Here is a 6908-nt window from a genome sequence, read left to right on the forward strand (position 1 = left end):
GGTGTCTTTTTAAAATATGCTATTTTAAAGCTTCATCTTATGCATGTCTATTAAAGATGTTTTTTCTGATTCCAGATTAAAGGAATTAGTATAGAGCAGCAAACACACACACACACAGAGAGAGAGAGAGACAGAGAGAGAGAGAGAGAGAGAGAGAGAGAGAGAGAGCAAGCACTGATAGAATGTAAGACTGTAAAACTATAAACTTATTTTAAAAGGGGAAGTGGACAATCATTTACTTACTTTAGATTATAAACAGTTTTAGGTAGACAGTTTTAGGTGTATTTCTTAAACAGGAATGTAATGGGACAGTCTTGTGACATAGGTTATGGGATCTCAAATGAGAATAACTGGCCACAAGCATCTACTTATTATCCATTTCGACTTTTGGAAGGAGTTAGAAAATCTATTCTGGTCTGGGATTTCCTCAGTCTTGCTGTTTGTTATACTTTTAATAATATTATTACTACTCATTAATAAAAGTTAGAAGCAAATTAGGCCATTAGCCATTACTACCTGTTATATCTTTTAAGAGGATGATGTTTTCCAAGTACCATGGAAGATCTAATAGTTGGTAATTACTGAACGGTTAATACCTGGGTCCCTTTATCTTAAGGGCACCATCAATGTTATAGATGAAAGTTTGACTGAAAATTCAGGAAATTCAGCTGGTAGGCATCCAGCCAAAATAGAATTACTATACTTAGGAGCTTCAAAGAATGTATTTATTGGAACTCACATCTCTTTCTTGATGTACTCATATATTTGTGCTCTATATTGATCTGTTCTTTTTTTAAAAAAAGACCATTGGTACCACAGATAAAATGGAGTCAAAATAATATCTATAGATAGATAATGCTTGACTTCTACATCTAGAAAACATGTGGGTAAAATGTGGAAACTAAACTCATATTGGAACAGAAACAGTAATAACATGTACAGAGGAGGACATTAAACACATTAGAATTCCTGGATACGAGTTCTGGCTTTGCCATTATTTGCTTTGTGACTCTGAATAACAGAGCTTAATCGACCCGTACCTGGTTTCCTTTGCCTGCACAAGATAGGGGCTAAAATAGTAATGTGCACAGATGGTTTCTCCCAGATACTATGTAGTAGAAGTTCTGTAACACCTACTTTTTTGTGTAGTCCCCAGCATCACCTTCATTTTTTACTGGAAAGCTTCACCATGTCAATTATATATTTTTAACCCCTAGAAGTTTCAGAAGTTCATAGATTTTAGTCTGGAAAAAAATTCCCAGATTATCTGGCTCACAGTTTGCCAAATATATGTATGCATTAGAATGAAATGTATTTTTGTTGAAATAAGGAGTCCTATACCCCACTTCTGGAGTTTTTTCCTGATTCAATGGTTCTGGGATGGGGCTTCAAATTTGCATTTCTAACAAGTTTCTAGTCCTATAACCACACTTTGAGAACCACAGGGTTCTCTCAAGTTAATTGAATTACGCATGCCTACTCATCAAGTGAGTGGCTGAACCAAGACCAGCAAAGCCCTTGTCTCCCAGACGCTGAGGTCAGAGCTTTTTCCAGGACACCACAGTTCTCTACTTTGAATTTAGGTTATTTGATACAGACTGAAAAATCCAAATGAACTTATTCCAGTCCGCACTGCTGCTCAGATTAACTTCAGGCTTCTGTTGAAAAGAATTTTTTTTCTCAGTCAGCTATAGAGTCCAAATACCCAGTAGTTTTTTTCTTTTTCCTTCTCATTTTCCCCCTTGCCTCCTTCTATTTCTCTCTTCCTTCCTTACCTATACCTGAATCATGCTTCTTTGATGAATTAAGCCAATAATCAGACAAAAGGAAGATTCATTCTGAATGAAAATCTTCTGACACAACAAAGACAGATGAAAGGAAAACCACACAGCTTGTTCCAACAAAACATACTTTAAAAATACTTTGGAGACTGAATTGTTCATTGTCAATAACAAAACCCCGAACTGAAGAGGTTTACATGTCATGAAAGATTTTAGTAAATTTAGAATCTTGTAATCTTGTTTATTTGAAAAAAAGAAGTCCGCGCTATTGGTAGTGCAGAGATGAGATTCTATTCTCAAGTCCCCAGAAATGAGCCGATGGACCTTTGAAAAGGACTAAGACTTCCAAGGAACAAATAGGTTTCCCTGAATGCACTGATCTTTCTCCAGCCTCTGCGCTTCTTTATAGTGATTTCTGCTTCCTTTTCTCCTATTCTGGCAACCCATGCCTCAAGTTGAGCTTGGAAGTGGCTCTTTCTTCGGTTAAACATTTAAGACTTGAAGCCCAGTGGCTTGTGAGAGACCTTGAGGTGAAGGCATCCAGATAAACCTGTGCCCAGTTTCTGGACCCAGAAAATCTGTGAAATAAACACATTTATTCTTTTAAGTCTCTACATTTGGAGTAATTTGTAATACCACAGTTGATTATTACTACAGGGCTCTTCACATTTATTGAGTTTCCTGTAGGCCAATAGATCACACAGTTTAGATGGTGAGTTCTTAGAAACTGAGAATCCCAGGCCTAATCTTTAGATAGTCTGATTTAGAAGATCTGGAATACAGTCCAGAAATCTGATTTTAAACAAGCATTACAGATAGTTTTTAATGCATAGTACCTGAATACCCCACCTTGGAAAACACTCTAGAAGCTAGAGGCAAACATTCTTGTTTTATTCATAAGTATATATTCATGTCTGAAACAGGGTAGGTCCACAACAAATATACAGTGGACCCTTGACTTATGAACTTGATCAGTTCCCGAGAGCTTGTTATAGCTCAAGTTGTTTGTAAGTCAATACAGCTGAGATCTGGATGTTTACCTGGGTACACACTCTAGATGACAAGAGGCAGAGGAATCTTCCATTAACCTAATTAGCCCAAGTTGTTTGTATGTCAGGCTGGTCGTAACTAGAAGGTCCACTGTAATTGAATGAGTTAGTTAATTAACTCATATGACATACCATCAAGATATACTTTGGATAGTTTTCCAAAAACTTACTTGTAAGTATAATGTGAATAAGTAAATTGATTTCTGCACCTTCTCTGAACACTCAGGTGGTTATCACATCTAGTTTCTTAACTTTAGCAGTTTATGCATTTGTGCATTCAAATATCTCCTCTCCCTAGGGGTCAGGATTGTATCTTAACCTTTTTATCCATCCACCATGACCTCATGACATCTAGCAAAGTGGCCTGGCATATATTTAATTCTCAACCATAGCTATTTATGTCTCTTTTATTTGGTATGAAATAACACTGTTATGGAAAAAATCAGATAACTTTACTGTAATTTATCACAAGCCCATTTACAGGATAGACAATCTGGTACAGTGAAAAGAATATGAATATGAATTTTTACAATGTACACACCTGACTTTAAATTCCATTTTCTATATTTAATGACTGAGTCCCTTGCTGATTTATTTATTTATTTATTTATTTATTTATTTATTTATTTATTTTTGAGACAGAGTCTCACTATGTAGTTCAGGCTGGCAATTAACTCACTATATAGCCCAGGTTGGCCTCAAATTCAGCCTCCCACATGCTGGGATTACAGGCGTGCTCCACCACGGTTGGCCTTTCTTTGGCCAATTATTCAATTCTTTGAGCTCTATCTTTTCTTTTTAAATGGTGGTCAGTGCTTCTGTAAGATTTAAAGATGATAATCAATAAGAAACCTCATACCTGATGGATATTCACACTCAAATCATCATTTTCACTTTGAACCTTTTTCCTTTTTGCTTATATTATGAGGTATGTCTCTCCCTCCTCCCCTCAAATTCAAATATCTAGCTCTTCATACTGAGATTGTTTTTGGAGAGGAAGCATTTAGAAAGGTAATTAAGTTAAATTGAGTCCCTTGAGGTGGGTCCAGTCTGATTGCTGTCCTTATAAGCAGAAGATATTGTAGGCATGGAGCTAGGAATGCATCTGCACAGGGGAAAGTCCATGTGAAGTCATGGGGAGAAGGCAGCTAGCTATCCAAGAAGCCAAGGAGAGAAACTTAGAAGAAATCAGCCCTGCCTATACCTTGATCTTGGATATTCAGCCTCCAAAACTTCAAGAAAATTGATGTCTTTTGTTACAGGCACTCATTCTATGATATTTTTGTTATGGCAGCCATAGTCAACAAAAATACTCAATAGCATAATAGATTTTCATGCTGCAACACATTGAGAGTCATTATTCTGAATGACTACATAATATTCCACTAAGTTGCCATAGATTCTACAACAATCCTATTGGGTATGGAATGCTTTTGTTACTTCATAAATAGAGACAGCTTCTTAGGATCTGACTTGGCTTCTAGACTCAACTCTGGATTCCCTTTTCATAGCTAGTAATCTTGTTCATACCAACAAGCGTACCTATGTTATTCTAAGTATCAATCATGACCCAGAGTAGAAAATAGCATTTAAACAGTGGTATGGCTTCTGCCTTAGGCTGGAGAATAGTTCCATCTCAGGAGTGGTCAGCTCTGCTCTCAGCCCCAACATGAGCAACTTGGATTTTTAAATAAGCATTGCAGCCCTGTGCCCTCTGTGCCCCATGATTACTGTATTGGTCTCTTCTCTTGGTCTCTGTCCCTAAAACGTCACAGCCTGGATGTCACTTAGAACATCAAAGAGAATACGTGATCAACCACCAAAGAATTTTCATTTAAATTTTGCTATTCTTTTTTTAAATCCCTAAACTAGGGATCTGGGAAGGTTCATTCAATTATATTTCAGGAGTATAATCAGCTAGGCATGCTCTGGAAAAGATGAGAAGGAAAGGAACTGTTTATTGGTGTGCTACTTGAGAAGGAGGGTGATGTGGGTGACCACGGGCAGAAAAATCAATGCTTCCCCTTCCAGCCCCTTAATGGCTTCTGTTTTAGGGGTTGGACTTCCAGACCATGGAAAGCATTTCACTTCCTCAAAGTAGAAAAATCACAGACCTAGCTCAGATTTCAACTGCAACCAGAGGGCTTTTGATTACAAATAAGGAAAAAATATTCTGCAAAGAAGGGTGGTAAAATATCATGGTATGTTCCTAAAGGGAGTTGTTGAATTACTGTAGTGGTTGGTCTTTAAAATTCAGAATGTCTCCTCTACTTAGGCTCATTTAACTACAGTCAACTCAAGCCCGAAGTGGAGAAAAAAACTGAGAAGGCTTGTTAAGAGCACATTTACCCCTATAATTCCATGGTTGTCCTGAATCAGCAGGCTGTTCTCAGTGGGTTTGCCAATCATTAATAGTTGATATTATTTTAGGCTTACCAGTAGCTGATTCATAAACATGCTGCAGGCTCCCAAACTGCATACCAAGATTTCTGGTAACAGCTGGAAATCCACAATTATAGTTCACAGGCTACATGCTCATCTGGCAAAATCTGTAAATAAAGCTTAAAAAGCAAATATCTCATTTATATAAACAGATTCTGAATATTAGGAGATCAACTGGCAAGGGAATGAAGACCTAGCTTTTCTCAATTATTTTTCTTCCCATATCAAAGGGTAATAATTTATTATTTTCTGCAAGAGCAAAGAAAAGAAAATTTTAATATTTAAAGGTGGTGATGTAAAGAGTGAAATTCATCTAAAAACATTATCTTTTTTTGTTTCTTATATAACTTGAAAAATTGATTGACTCTGCATTGTTGAAACATCTGAAAGAAAATTATTGCTTGAAAGCAATTTTCCTTCTGGAATCTGTCCCCTGCAGATTTGTTTTAAAGAAGCTTCTGGATTAGCTGCCAAAGACTATGAGGTCTTTCTATCTTAAGGTCTTTTAAAAAATTATTTGAAATACTATAAACCAACAGGACTGAAACAGTTGGGATCACAAAATAATATTGTGTTCATAAACAGAAAGCAATCTACTACGCAAGTGACATTTGAAATAGGTATAATTTATAATTTAGGGCATGAAATAGTTAAAGTTGCTTTTTAAAAGCCACGTTTTCAAAACCCATCACTACTTCCCCTTTTATTCCAAGTATTTATTTGAACATGGCTTTTGATGGAAAATATTTTAAACTGAATGAACTCTGAAGCAATTAAGGATTACGATTCTTGTAGAAGTGACATGATATAAACCCACAAATACACCACAAAAGACATTGCAGTGACTGACTGCTTAGTATTTGTGGTAGCAGAGGAATAAGAATATGGTTCTCACTCATTCTAGAAAAACGATTATATTGGTTAATCACGCTAAATTCCATGAAGTTTTACTGCTCCTTTAAGAATAAAGGCAAACACATTTTCTCTTTTCCTTCACAATATTTTCAACCTTTTTCTGTTTGGCTTTGAACATGTCTGAAATAATTATTTAGGTACTTGATGCAATGTAAACAAAATAAAGAAACCAGAAAAAATGCAATCTGGGTACACTGTCACACATTACCTTTACTGGAATCTGTCACTCTCTGAATGTCCCGGGGCGCAGGCAAAGGTAAACTCTGGGAAGGAACCCAAACTAGATGACTGCATGTCTTAGCATATATAAGGCCTGATTATTGTGTATCAGTTCATTATGAGGTAACTAATGTTAGTATGTAAGTCATCCTAAAGATGTATTTTCGCTTGCCTCTCCTTCTGTCCTTGGACTGGGGCTCTGTAGCTTATTAGTTCAATTATTTGACTCCTTTCAGGTAAATAAAGGCATCTGCATCTGATTTAGAAGTTAAAACAAATAAACCTATGAATCAATAAAAGAAGCAATACACACACACACACACACACATATATAAAATTTGTGTGATCACCGTTAACATAAGAATATGCAACATGTCTACTAATCCAGAAGGTTCTTCAGGTCAATACACCTCTTCTTCTCTAAAAAATAACTGCTCTTCTGACTTTTATTTCCCTCAGTTAGTTTCACATGTTTTAAAAAATGTATCTCAGGCTGGGATGT

At 36.3% G+C, this 6908-nt stretch overlaps 1 long non-coding RNA gene across 1 annotated transcript; it reads right to left on the reverse strand.

Annotated features, from left to right (window-relative positions):
- Nucleotides 1–1277: 1277 nt before the first annotated feature.
- Nucleotides 1278–6487, reverse strand: LOC147829326 (uncharacterized). Its single transcript, XR_015449123.1, has 4 exons — nt 6396–6487; nt 5267–5391; nt 2822–2921; nt 1278–2359 (listed from the first exon to the last, which is right to left on the reverse strand). It is a non-coding gene; the product is annotated as an uncharacterized LOC147829326 (long non-coding RNA).
- Between the last annotated feature and the right edge of the window lie 421 nt (nt 6488–6908).

Source organism: Heterocephalus glaber, unplaced genomic scaffold (assembly GCF_053883595.1).
Source record: "Heterocephalus glaber isolate CG9 unplaced genomic scaffold, H.glaber_assembly_v1.0 deba00000621, whole genome shotgun sequence".
Lineage (NCBI taxonomy): Eukaryota > Metazoa > Chordata > Mammalia > Rodentia > Bathyergidae > Heterocephalus > Heterocephalus glaber.